The sequence below is a fragment of the Marmota marmota genome, unplaced genomic scaffold (genome assembly GCF_001458135.2).
Source record: "Marmota marmota marmota unplaced genomic scaffold, marMar, whole genome shotgun sequence".
Lineage (NCBI taxonomy): Eukaryota > Metazoa > Chordata > Mammalia > Rodentia > Sciuridae > Marmota > Marmota marmota.
In genome coordinates this window covers 572,298-587,361 of record NW_026000249.1, presented here as the reverse complement: position 1 = coordinate 587,361, position 15,064 = coordinate 572,298, and the positions used below count along the sequence as shown (strand labels likewise).

Sequence of the window (15,064 nt, the reverse complement as noted above, 5' to 3'; positions counted from 1 at the left end):
AAGTGCCCTAAGATTCTGATGTCTAAACTTCATCACTATCCTTTATTCTATCCCTCAGTGTGTTTTCAACAAACACCTATGAAATACTTTCTCAGGTGAGAACCTATGCTGGATGCTGAAGGGCGAAGAGAAGACCCAGACACTAGTTTTATAATATATGCCCTCCATTTGGGGGATTGTGGCCTATGAATATGTCATCTGGCCCCAGGTCCCCACTCTTGACTACAATGTATCCTGCCAATAAAGATAATTTGCTTGTTTTCTTTTCTTTGGTTATTTCAAAGCTGTGTTTTTCCATAGCAATACATAATATTTTCAGTTTACTTCTGAAACTTGTTAGTTTTTCTTCCCCTGCTGAGAAATGGTTTCCCAAGAAGATTCCAAGTGTTTCAAAGGCATAATTTATACACAGAGCTTAAGAGTCCACATCAGCTGGTGGTTCATGATTCCTTTTGCTTTGGTTTGTTTTTCAAACAATGGAAGGGGGCCAAGTCAGCATTTCAAAATAACTGAAGCCCAAGAAAATGGGAATCAATTCAAATTAACACAAATATTTACTAGAGTGATTTTTAAATCTCACTAATGTTGAAATACCTAAGGAAGAAGAATGAGTTATGATGACAGTATATTGATCAATAGTGTTTGGTTGCATGTGGCAAAAATCAAATGAGTTGGTTTAGGAAGAAGGGGTATTTGCAGGGTTTTTCATAGAAAGTATGTGGGAACAAAAACAGAAAAAGGAGGCATAAAAAGGTTTGTGTGTGTTTGTGTATCTATATATAAATTTAAATTTAGTCATACATAACCTTAAAGATCCTCAATTTAAATATTACCATTCAAGAACACTCAGAATCCAACTGTCTTTCAGTACTAACTAAAAACTTAAGTTGCCTATGGGAGCACCAATATTTATGAATGAATCTCAGCAAGACATTTATTAAGGTGCAAAGTCAAACATGTATGTGGGAAATACTGTGAAACCAAGGAACAAGAAGGTTCATTCAACTCAGGGCCAAGAAGGACTGTAAATGTAATTTTGTGTTGCTCTAACTTTTTCTAGAAAAGGTACTAGACAGAATACAATTAAATCCCAAGTACATGGTACATATTAGCTGTGTTGGAAACTATGGGGTCTTGAGTTTTGTTTTAATGATGTGCCATTAAATTCCCATTGGAAATGCCCTCTAACCTCTATCATCCTTCTGGGGGGAATCCTTCTGGGGAGAAAAGTGTAGTCGGTGCTCCTTAATCCTTCACAATTATTATAAAGATCTCAACCATTCAGTCTTTGGACTGGGATTTGGGGTTGGGTCCTACTCGAAGACTTAAAATATTTGCAACTCTCCTTCAGAAGGGTAGTATGCATCAAATTTGCACCCAAGCAATAGTCCCTAAAAATCACTCCTTAAAACTGTCTTGGAAGGCGCTAAAATTTCTTTTTTAAAATTAACCAATCATAATATGTAATTGTTCCTAGACTTAAATACTTTCTTTCTTCATTTGTGTTTTAGTCTAGACCTTTTCCATTTTCTCAGAACCATACTAGGATAAGAATTGTAAGATTCCTCTTACAACACACTATCATTTATTATGTTCAGTTCTTAGTTATTTTGAGTATTTTCTGTCTACCAAGCTCTCGTTCTGCAAGTTTGGTAGAGATGTCCTTGGGGGGTGGGGGTGATGCTGGGGATTGTACTCAGGGCCTTGTGCATGCAAGGCACAAGCACTCTTCCAAATAAGCTATATCCCCAGCCCTAGATGTCCTTTTAATCTCACCATAAAGCACTAGAAAAAAAAACACCTTAGATTGGTATGTTTCAGAGTCTTTGCTTAGATAACTGATTCTCAAACTTAAGTATGCATCAGAAACATTTGGAAGTCTTGTTAAATCACAGATTCCTAGGCTTCACCCCCAGAGTTTCTGAATCAGAAGATTTAGGATGGACCTCAGAATTTGTATTTCCAACAAGTTCCCAGGTGATACACATGCTCCAGTCCAAAGCTATGCTTTTGAAAACCATTTACCTTAGATCTCCTCTAAAGTGCTTGTTGAAACGTGAAGGGCTTAAAGGTGACTAGCTATGCCATCAGCAATAACAATTATGTCATAGCACATTCTGCTAAACTTATTTTCAGTTGGTCAGATGAATTCATCATCCATGAAATCCATAAAAATTTATGGCTAGTCACATCAACTATAGATCTCTTGAATGAATATTCAAGAAAATTTTCACTACCCTTTAATTAGTGCAAAAATCCTACATTCACATTTCATGCAAATATAATTATATCTTTGAGAAAGAAACTATAGCATTCTTATGTAACTTGTGTTTTAAAATGATACAAGGTAGCAACAATGGTAATAAACAGCATCAAATTGACATACTTCCTTTCCAAACTGGTGTTTCTGAATTTAATTTTTTTAACAGCTTTAGGATTGGCAGCATAGTTTAAAAATTACCTTTAATTGTGGTAAAATACACATAGCCTAGAATTTACCATCTTAAAATATACAATTTGGTGGCAGGAGGTACAGTCACATTGTTGTGCAACCATTATCATCTATTTCCAAAACCATTTTCATCTTGTAAAACTGGAACTCTGTCCCCATTAAACAATAAGTCTCCATTCTCTCCTGCCCCGGTGCCAGGAATCTACCATCCTACTTTCTGTCTCTATGAATTTGCTAAAATTTCTTTTTTAAAAAATATTTATTTTTTTAGTTATAGGTGGACACAATGTCTTTATCTTACTTTATGTGGTGCTGAGGATTGAACCCAGTGCCTCATACATGCCAGGCGAGCACTCTATCTCTGAGCCACAACCCAGCCCCAATTTTGCTGAAATTTCATGGAGTGCCTAAGTGGATAAATGCAAAACCAACTGAAATTTTAAACTAGCAAAAAGAAATACCTATAAACCACTTGCAGGAGAATAAATGGATGAATAGAGGATTTGTCAAAGGCTGATGGAAATTTCCTACTAAGTGATATTGTTGCTAAGTAATCTACCCTAACATCCTCTTCCTTTCTATCCCTCTTCTCACTTGGCACATCTCATTTCTCCCCAGGTAGTAAGTGGTCTTTGTATCATTCTTCTCCTTAAACTTAAGACCTCTAATGATCCGGAAGAGCAGCAGAATACCAAAATACTATGAAGTCCATCATTTTTTCCCCTTTCTTCTTTCTTTTCTCTTCATCTTTGAAATGCTGACATTACTGAAGAGTCTGAGCATAATCATGTCATCAGCATCAGGTACAGAAAAAAAAAAAAATCTGCAACAGGCCCAAGCTGGCAGATAACATAGGCCAGGTTTTGAGGTCGCAGCTCAGGAGTGAGCCAGCATTCCTCTGGATGCCTGGATGCAGAGTTCAAAGGAAATGTCTAGCACATTCTAACTTTAGTAAATCCCCAGGCCAAAGGTAAAGTTTTCAGTAAATTAATAATCCCTGAGTGACATCCGATGAGTTCTTTCAAAGACATTTTCCTTCACCCTGCCCTGACCCCTGACCTATAGTTCATTCCTTGCAAAATGAATGGGGCCCATCGTAGTCACTTTTCCATTAAGACTTGGCCTGTCTAAGCAGAAACCTTGAGCACACCAGATAATCAATTTGAACTTAGGCCTTTCTGCAAAAGTGGAAGGTTTTGATGCATTTAATTTTTATATTATTGATTTTAGTAAAGTCTACCTTATGAAAAAATTGAAAAATGAATGTTCCAATGAAAGCTAAATATTGTTTCATAAACACAATGTATGTCCAAATAAGAAGCTCCCAAATATACATTTATATCCTGTATTTTCCTTTCCCTAAACATGTAGTTGATTAATATTATTTGTATTGATGATGGTAAGTCAAACATGAAACATATTGGTAACTATAAATGCAAACTTGGAAGTTTAGTCCTGGGGTAAAGTTATATGTCATATTGTAACAAAAGAGGAAATACTAAGCTGGCATTCTGGGGAATAACAGACATTTACTGAGTTCCTAATATGCACTGGGAATGCTGCTAGATCTGGTGGTTGACCTCATTTACTACAATTGCAACAGCCATTATCTCCCAATTTTAGGATAAATAACTTTCTCAAGGTCACATAATCAATAAATGACCAAATCAGGATTCAAATCATGTTTTTTGTTCATTTGTTCATTTAAAATTAGTTAGTAAGCACCTTCAAAGGGCCAAGTGCAGAGGGTCCCATCATTACTCTTCATGGAAGTCCTGATATGTGTAAAACACTCCTTTATATAAATTATCAGAGGTCCTCATATCGATCTGGATACTCAGGTGATATTACTATCTTTGTATCAACAATAGAAACTAAAAAGAATGAATGACTTGTCCAAAGTCACATGGATAGTAAGGAAAGAAGCAATTTTTAATCTAGCTCTGTTTGGTTCGAAAGCAGCTTTCAACTATTGTATTTTTAATTAACCTCTCTGTTGTGGACTGAATGTTTGTGTCTCCTAAAATTCTTATGTTGAAACATTATACCCTGATGTGTTATAAGGATGTAGGGTCTTTGGAAGGTAATTGAGATTAAATGAAATGATGAGGGTGAAGGCCTTGTGAATATGATTAATACCTTTTTGAGTCAGGGGAGATCTTGCTTTCACCCTCTGTTCTTCACCATGTGAGGATGCATCTAGAAGAAATCCTTCTGCAAAACAGGAAGTAAGCCCTCACTACATGCAGGATCTGTGAACATCTTGATCTTGGATTTCCTGTATAGGGTCTTGATTTAATATCTGAGCAGCCATCTTAAATGTCAACTGCCATCTTACAAGTTTCGCTTTCCTGTACTTCCTCTTACCCAAATTCCTCCAACCCCCATTAGTGACCTACCCCATGGTACCATAACCCTAAGCTAATCCCAGAAGGACATGACCCTTGACTCTGGAAAGCCCCATGGTGCCATCAACCTAAGCCAATCCCATGCTATTCCCCACCCGCCTAGCTCTGAAGCAAGCACCCTCAAGCATATCCCATAGCGTCACAACTACAACTCCAAACCCCTATGCCATAAAAGCTGAACACACGAATATCTTGGGTGCCTCTCTCCATTCTATAGAGGGATGGCCTTTATTTGTCAGCTTTGACAAATAAACTTTTGTGTGGATCTCTGCCTGGTCTCCATCATTTCTTGCTTGCTCATCTCTCGCTTTCTCACTTTCCCTTCATCCTGGACCCCAGAATTGTAAGGAAAAAAAAATATATGTTAACCACTCAGTCTATGCTGCTCTGTTTTAGCAGCCCAAACTGACTAAGACATTCTTGGAGTTTCAGTTTCTTTGCCTATATAATATGGTCCATAACAGCTCTACTCACAAATAGCCAAAAGGTGGAAATAACTTCAATGTCAATCAAGTGATTAATACATAAACAAAATGTGTTTTATCCACATAATGGAATATTATTCAGCCATTAAAAAGAAATAAAAAACCAACACATGCTACAATACACATGAACCTTGAAAACATTATGCTATATGGAAGAAGTCAGACATAAAAGACCAAAAATTTGTATTCCCATTATAGAAATGCCTAGAATCATAGAGATAGAAAGTAGAGTGTTGGCTGCCAGAGGCTATGGATCGGGGACAAGGGGAAATGACTGTAACAGGAGTTCTTTTAGAGATGATAAAAATATTTTGGAATTTGGTAGTGATGATGTTTGGACAATCTTGTGAATATATTTTAAAATATTGAATTATATACTTTGTTTATTTTTTAGTACCAGGGAAAGGGCACTTAACCACTGAGTCATATCCCCAACCCTTTTCTTAATTTTTTTTTTACTTTGAGACTGGGTCTCACTAAGTTTCTGAAGCTGACTTTGACCTTATGATCCTCCTTTCTCAGCCTCCCAAGCACCTGAAATTACAAGCATATGCCACTGCACCCAGCTTGAATTGTACACTTTAAATGGTGGATTTTTTAAAAAATATTTTTAGTTGTAGATGGACACAATACTTTTATTTATTTATTTTTATGTGGTGCTGAGGATCAAACCCAGTGCCTCATGTGTGAGGCAAGCACTCCACCACTGAGTCACAATCCCAGCCCTTAAATGGTAGATTTTATAGAACATGAATTATTTTTCAAAAATAACAAAACAAATAAGTAGCTAATATAATTACCTAGCATTTTTGTGAAGATTAAATGAAGCAATTCCAGGAAAGTGCTTGCTACAGTTTAGCACCACATCAAAGCCTATACCAAATGTTGGCTTAGAAATGTCATAGACTAGGTGGTATGGGTGGCTACAACCTTACAGTGGATAGAGCACTTCACACATACACACACACATTGCTCCTTGCTCACCTGTCTGTCCATGAGACTTAGAGGTACACACCCTCTCAGGCCCATCCTGTACCTTTTGTCACTCTCCCCATTGCCTCCTGACCCACCAACACTCCCTTCACCTCTCTTGCTTCCCCTATCTTCCCCCGGTGAGAGCAAAGCAGGACAGTCTCCGTATGCTCTTTGTTCAGGAATGTGTTTCCCTCCTTGCAACTTCAAATAGCACTGCCAACTGGACATAAGAACTCACAGCCTGGAGGAAAGGTACATGTGAGAAATGCCAGGACATATGGGGTTCTTAACAAGTGACTAAAGATGAGGAGAAAGAAAAGCACTCCTCTCTCAGAGAAAATGTGAAAATCAAAGTAAGTGCAAGCTATATTTGAAAAATTACAAAGAAACCAAATAAGGCTAGCACAGGAGATCTCCATGGAGGGAAGAAATGAAGGACAAGCATGAGTAAGATGGTGATGGGTCTCCTAGGCCCTGCAATGAGGTTCAGATGTCATCCTGAATATCACAGCACTCTCAGGAAGGACTTGATTGAAGGAACACAATCACTAGAATTTTGTTTTAGAAAAAAATATCCTTATATCATGGAACAAGTAATAAGTTCATCAAGAAAGAAAGGAATTCAAGGGTGGGGTAGGCAGGGGAAGATGGTGGGCAATGCTGAGTCCAGTTTGGGTCATTTTAAGTTGATATGCCCATGAGACTGAAGATGGAGCTTTCCAAGGGGGCTGGATGACTAAATTTGGGGCATTAGAGGGAGCACCATCAGGTGCTAGAGGAAGCATGACTACAGTTGAGATCTTCAAGGGAGAGGGACTAAGGGGTACACAAAATGGGATGAAGAGAATTCTAGCAATTGTTAGCATTTGAAGATGAAGAGAGTACAGCAGGTGCTTGGCTCAGAGTACCTGTTAACAGCCACTGTTATTAGAATCTGGTGTTCAAAGCCCAGCTCCTCCACTTCCCATCTGTCCATTTTTATTTGTTTTTTGGTAAAGTTATGAGCAGTCTTCTCACATGTGTATTTTACCCCTATAGTACTGAGAACATTACAAGCATCAAGCTGGGCAGGTGGGTGTAGACCTACAAATAACTTGATTGCCATGCAGGCAGTCTAGTTCACCAAAATGTTCATAGAGGTTGCTTATTTTGATTTCAGTTTGAAAATGTAGCTATTTTTACACTGTTGCAAGAAACTAACACAAGTAGCACATATTGTGGAGTTTGCATACCCAGATACATATAATTGTGATTGTCCTACCTCAATTCTAAGGACAAAATGAAGCTGAAAGCAGGACATAAGCAACTTGTATAAGGACCCTTCAATAGTGTTGAGGAAATGAATCACCTCCCTCCTTATTTTTCAGTTAAACTGCCCTTTTTTATTGAGCTAATGATTCTCTAGCATCCTAAACAATAAGGAAGCAAGAGTTGAAAACTGTCCACAATTTGGACTGTCTTTCCAAGCAATTATTTGACTTTTCTGAAACGTGTATATTTCAAAAGAAAAACTAGTTTAAAATATTGCTGTCTCAGGCTGGGGATGTGGCTCAAGCGGTAGTGTGCTCGCCTGGCATGCGTGCGGCCTGGGTTCGATCCTCAGCACCACATACAAACAAAGATGTTGTGTCCGCCAATAACTAAAATAAATAAATAAATATTTAAAAATTCTCTCTCTCTCTCTCTCTCTCTCTCTCTCTCTCTTTAAAAAAATATTGCTGTCTCAACATATTCAAATTGAGCTGTGGTAAAGGAATACATTAAATCTGTTTTTAAAAGATATGCCCATTAAAGACACATTCAGACGTGATTGAGCACTTAAATTCTTTATGGTAAATGTGAGCCCTGTTTAAATACCTCTGCTTATCACCTCTGATGGCCTGTCAGGTTCATCAGAACCAAATATAGCCCCAGATTCTGTCTTCCTTTCTGCCTGAGAATCCTGAACTGGAAAACATGCAGCCATCTGGTTCCCCTTTGGAATTACTGTGTATTATAATATACAATCACATGTGATAAAAGAAAACGTAGGAAACATATGGTGCAAGGGGCCAAGAGTATTTGAATGATTGCACCAAGAGTCACTTTTAGTTCATTTTCTACGTGGACCGAATAAAAAAATTCTGCAAAGTCATTTGCAACAGTATATTTGTTTGCCCTGTGTGATTGCATTCATAAGCCATGCTTTTGATGTTAAATCAGAAAGTGACAGTGAAGCGAACTGACCATAAATCAACAGGTTACAACTGGGTCTCTCTGGCATTCTTCTCTACTCAGAATGTCACGCCAACCAGCACATATTGAGGCAATGCCATAAATTGGGTTATCTGGGGAAGGGGAGAAGTGAGCAAGAAGAAAAAGAATGGGAAAAAAGAACAGAGCAAGCTCAAAGAAGCTTTAAATTCCTGATAAGGATCAAGACGCCTCAGTTCATGTGATTTACTGTACCCACAGTTTCGTCTATCCTTGTAGACAACTTGGCTCCAGGTTTTTCAGGATATATGTTTTTAGCTCAGTGGCATGCAGTAACAGCATGGTAGGACTGATCTGCCTTGATTGCTCAAGAAAATAATGTATTTTCCCCAATAAAATGTTTTATTTGTTTTCCAAAGCAGAATCATTGTGTGTTCTCTCAACCCAATACTCCTACACTAGCTAATTTTTTTAATTTAACAATTACTTATATGGTGCTTACTACACATCAGGCATTGTTCCAGGGTCTTGTAAGTATATTAATCCTTATACTATATACCATTTAATATTCAAAACAGCCATACATATATGGCCATAATTACTACTCTCATTCACAGATGAGAAAACCGATTACAGAAGTTACTTTCCCAAAAGCACAAAAAACCAGGCAGTGGCAGATCTGGGATTCAAATTCATTTCTTGAATCATTTTGCTGGAATGAAAGAAAAGAGATTCACTAGGTTATCTCAGGTAAAATAGAGGATCTCTTCATGTACATGGACTGACTGGAACTAACCCTGGATCTTAAAAGCCTCTGGTCAGCACCAGGAATGAGAATCTTCTCTCCTTTCTCAGCCACATCACAGTGTGTGCTCCCAGAATATCCCTTGCCTGACCTGAGCCTCCAGATTATTTGTTGCTTTTCATGGCTTCTAATCTTCGTCACAAATCCTGTCCCATAGAGCTTTGTTCTATAGCTCTGGAGTGTGTGCACACTCTCTCCTTTTAAATTCAAATTCTCCAGAAAAAGGCTGGTGTCTCTGTCTCATCAGGCCACACCTGATCAGGTCTACCACATCAGGTCTGCCTGTAGTCCCCCAGGCAGACCATCCCCTTCCCTTGGTCAAACCCATCCTTATGGCTTGACCAATTTTATGAGTGTGCCAACTAGTCTTCAGAGAGGGCTCCAAATAGTTCTTCCAACCCCATATGTACTTGCCAAATCCCCAGCAAGAGATGAATCTTTCTCCTCCCCTCGAATCTGGGCTGGACTTGTGATTTGCTTTGACCAATATATATGATAAAAAAGACACTTTCTGTGACTTCAAGCTTGGTAGTGACAGCCTCTGTTTTCCTTCCTCCTATAGAAACCAGTCACCATGTTAGAAGCCTGACTACCCCAATTGGAAGTACCCCAAGCCTTGACACCATGTTTCAAGGAAGACCAGACATAGAAACAGATCAAAAGTGTATGTGTAAGTGTGTGAAAGAGAATTGAGTCAGGGGAGAGAGGTCCCTAGTGGAAGAGCATGGAGGCCCCAGACACATAAGACATTGAGCTTAGTAGAGTGATCACTCTTGGAGGCAGAAGAATGAGCTAGAGTCCAAGGAGAATGACTTAGATTTCTCTAATAAAAAAGGAAAGATTCACAACTCTAAGGATTAATCTTATTAAGATACATGATTATTTAAATTATTTGAGAGTTAAAACACATCTAGAGTTAAAACACATCTAGATTAATTACATACATGAAATTCCTCCCAATATAATTATAAGATTTCAAAGTCAGTTCCATGTACAATCCTTGAAAGCAGAAGAGTCAGAGTGTAATCAAGAAGAGAATCTCTTGTGGGATCTTGGGCTTGTTGTCAGAGAATGTAGAAATAAGGGCCAGCTACTCTCACACAAAGCAAGTGAGTTGGCTACTGGATGGCAAGAGCTCTTACCATCCAAGGATGCATTGTATACACCTTTTCAGCCCTGTCTGACCTTGGAACCTCCATGGTGACCAGCTCCTAAGCATGGTATCTCACCTCAGCCCCACACTGGGTCTCTCCATTTGGTTTGCTTAGGTTTAGAGCCCAGAGATCACTAAATCCACCTGTGTAGGCACCACCTAGAAGAACAAGGAGTCAATGTGCTTGAAACAACCTTCAACTAAGGACAGATGGGAGTTGGTAGATAAATGCCTCCACCTCCCAAGTTTCTGAGTGGCAATTATGAGGTACATTCTACACAGTTCCCTAGGAGTCCCTGGGGGGGGGGGGATGGCAGCTGAGTTGCCTGAGTTGCCCACAACTGTCACCCACCCATTAGTGCACTTTTAGGTTTTGCACTCTCACTTCCTCCCTCTTCCTACTGACTTCCTCACTCCTGCTTCCTACAGTCACCTCTCCAAACCTCCCCCCCCCAAAAAAACCCTGCACCTAAGTCCTTATCAATCTACTCTCTGAGACTAAGAACAAAAGAGAGCTAGAAACGAACAAAAGAGAGCTAGAAACTGAGGGTAAGAAAAGATGAGCAACTGAAGGAAGATCATGCACCTTGAGGAAAAGTGAGAGGTTAATTGGAACTAGAAGGATCTCTTCAAAGACAAATTCCAGATTGCCCCATGGATGAACTTGCCTAAAGATGACCCAGCCCCTTACATACTAAAGAAATGAGCAAAACTTAGTGGGAATTGGAGCATTCCAGTTAGGACACTCTTCAAGAAATTATCTTTTAAATAAAGGATATAAAAGTAATAACTAAATAAACTCTGTCATGTATAACTAAAATGAACAAAAAAGTAATAACTATCAATACACACCATCTGGATGCACCTCAAGAGTATGATGAGTGAAAATAACAATCTCAAAAGGTTACAACTGTATGCTTCCGTTTCTATCACTATCTTACAGAGACAAAATTATAGTGAGGGAAAACAGATTACTAGTTGTTAGAGGGCTAGGGGAAGGGTGGAACTATCAACGGGTAGGTAACCTGAGGGAGTTTTTTGATGATGGAATAAATCTGGAGTTTGATTTTGATGGTCATTTGAATCTATACACCTGATGAAATTTCCTAAAACTATACACACATGGACTGGGGATGTAGCTCAGTGGTATGTCTAGCACGTGTAAGGCCCTGGGGTTTGATCCCCAGCATTACAAAAAAATACACACATACACAAGAATACATTAAAAATATTGGGCTGGGATGTGGCTCAAGCGGAAGCACGCTCGCCTGGCATGTGTGGGGCGCTGGGTTCGATCCTCAGCACCACATAAAAATAAAATAAAGATGTTGTGTCCACCGAAAACTAAAAAATAAATATTAAAAATTTCTCTCTCTCTCTCTCTCTCTCTCTCTCTCTCTCTCTCTCAAAAAATATTGTTAGTGCTGTAGCAGAGTCAATTGTCTAGTCTTGAAAATGTACTTATCTACACAGAAGACATTAGCATTGGGGAAAACTGAAGGTACACAAAAACTCTATGCACTATTTTCCAACTTTTTAACCTATTTCAAAATTTGAAAACTTAGAAAATTGAAGTGTATTTTAAAATGGCAAATATCAAAAAAAGAGAGCAAAGAGAAGAGGAGAGGAGGAAGGATTCAGTCAGCTTTTCCCTTTCTTCTCCCTCACATGGCTGCTTTGGCCACAGTACGGCTTCCAAGGATGAACTAATGGGATAACCCAGGTCAAGGACCTTCCTCCAGAATGTTCAGACTAAATAATATTAATTATTATTAGTTATGATTGTGATTATTATTGAGAAATACATGCAAATTGTTACTCAAGCCATGTATCAGTCACCAGGCTGAGAATTTAGCGAAAGTATTTTTTTCTACTGCTTAAGATATGGGGATTGACGAATTGTCTGAGCATTTTATTTATCCTAATTCTCTTTGGCCCCAACTGCTGAAGAGAATTCCAAGTTGGCTAAACATGATTCCAAACAATGGAGGAATTGCTATCAGTGGCCAGGAAAACTGGTCTTTGATCCATAGTATCATCCAGTGAACTTCATGCAACAATGGCATTGAACCTGATCCTCTTGAAAAGGATATCTGCCTGCCATATGCATGGCTTCTGAACAGAAGATTCTGAGTCTGAAATATAGGTACACACATGTGTGCCTAAGAGTGCCAGGGCATAAGCAATATTTGACAAGAAGCCATATAATGGGGCAGATAGTTGGGGCCAGGTGGTGAGGAAAAGGCTAGTAGGCACATGATGAGAGAATCAGTCACTAAGAGCAGATGTTAGAAACCGAAAGTAGGTTAATGGAAAGAAAGCAGAATTGGCAGAGAGCCTGCTGAGTTTAAATCTTTTTACACAACCAATTAAGCAAATCATCAATAGGAAATGTTTAATAATACTTTATTATTCTAATATGTTAAATGTTACAGAAGCCTTAAACACTTAAGTTGTCCAATTTTAAATTTAAAATTCTTAAGGGTATACATTCTGTGGCCCCTCCTCTAGGCCATTTCTCTTTCAATGGATTATGAGCTGACAGTTCACCACAAGTCATAAGAATGGGGCAGACAGAGAAGCCACAACAAACACATGAGCAAAGTGTTGGCATCTTGTTTTCTCCATGCTTCAAAATGGAAACCATCCAACAGAATTGACAATAGCACCATGAGTGATTCATCATAAACCCAGACAGTCTGGAAAGACAGAAAATGAAAGTCATGACTAATATCTAGTCACTTAAAATGAATGGATGAATATATTAAGATTTAGAATAAGCTGAGCATTGTGGTACATTCCTGTAATCCCAGCTACTCAGAAAGCTGAGGCAGGAAGATCACAAAAAATATTTACAACAGTGCTCCCCCCACTCAGATTACACTCTGCACTTACCCCTAATCTCTCTTAGCCCACTATTACTAAGGAAGAGTCAAGAAAAGAAGTGGTAGGCTTGAGGTGACAAAATCTGCTTTGCTCATCCAGAAATCAGAGATTGAGATAAAATGATTGTGAAGGTGCAATAGCCAGAGATTTGTAAAAAGACAGGTCTGTAAGTGATTTCATTTCCAGAGTTATGGCTGTAGAAGAGCCAAGAACACTGTTACAAGTAATGCCAAGACAGGACCTACCCATCTTCTGCCATATAGCAGGTATGGTGACAGAGTTTGTGGTACACAGACCCACCAGAAGGAAACATGTCCACAAAGAAAAAGACAAGTGGTGTTATCTATGATGGACATAGATCCCAGGAGCTAGAGTAGAGAGTGGTAATGATATAAAGGGTACTGCAAAATGCAGTATTGAGTTGTCCAGAAAAACCCAATACAAATAAAACAGTACAAACCAATCTTTTGTTCTCCTTCATTTATTCAACATCTTTAGGTACCCATGAGATGTCAGATATCACATGAACAGTGTGTTTGGAGAATCCCTGAGCTCACCATTTTCTGAAGGTGAAAATTACAAACATTCATGGCTGCAGCCCAGGATGGGGACAGTATCATAGTAGTGACAGCCTTGAGGTATTATGTAGACCATAAAAGCAAGCTACTTAAATTAGCCTGGAGTAACCAAGGAAGGCTTCCAGGAGGAGGTGATTCTTGAGCTGAGACTTCAAGGTACCTACCCCATTAAGTGATCTCACACACTCCTGGGGTGTCAGCCACACCCTTCTCTAAAATTGTGGTTTATATGCAGATCTTTCTCCTGAGGGCTGGATTCTCAATTCTGGAATCCTTTCTCCTGGACCTCTTTACTCACAGGACTCTCAATCTTTGCATGTTCATAACTAAACCCCTCACCTTCTCCAAACCTGCTCTTCCTCTTACCTTGTCTCTTCTGCCAAAGCTGTAAAATTGGAAGTGAATATTGACTTTTTCTTGCCCAATTGGTCACTAAGATCCCTGGTTCTGTGTGCTAAATATCTCCCAAATATGTGGTCTCCTCTCCAACTCTGCTGTCACTTCAAACTCTCCTTATGCATTCTTTTTAAAAAATATTTATTTTTTAGTTGGACACAATATCATCTTTATTTTATTTATTTTTATGTGGTGCTGAGGATTGAACTCAGGCCTTGCACATGCTAGGCGAGCACTCTACCGCTGAGCCACAACCCCAGCCCATCCTTATGCTTTTTTTTAACTGACTGAATATTCTCCCTAATATCTTCTTCTTATGACTATACACTAATAAAGATCCCATAGCAACATCAAAGTGACCCTTCTAAACACAAATTTAGTGATATAATCATACTTTAAAATTCTCCCCCAGTGTGTGACATCACTCATTATGTCACCTGCCTTGTACCTGAAGGCAGTGAATACGTGGCCCTTTTGCTCATACTTTTTGAAGATTGGTGAGCCGAGACTGAGTTAAGAAAAGGGTGGAGGAGTAAAAAATTTGTTCCCATGATGTAGGCTCCCTATTTACCTCTCTTATTGTTTCTCTTGCTGAGAAAAAACTTTTTAGTTTAAGTAAGTCCCATTTGTTGATTCTTGTTATTAACTCTTGTGCTATGGGTGTCCTATTGAGGAATTTGGAGCCCGACCCCACAGTATGTAGATCGTAGCCAACTTTTTCTTCTATCAGACG

General features: G+C 38.8%; 1 long non-coding RNA gene across 1 annotated transcript in view; it reads right to left on the bottom strand.

Annotated features, from left to right (window-relative positions):
* LOC125614149 overlaps positions 1–15,064 on the bottom strand; it is a 177,524-nt gene that overhangs the window by 127,128 nt on the left and 35,332 nt on the right. The gene's annotated exons all lie outside the window — the stretch shown is intronic.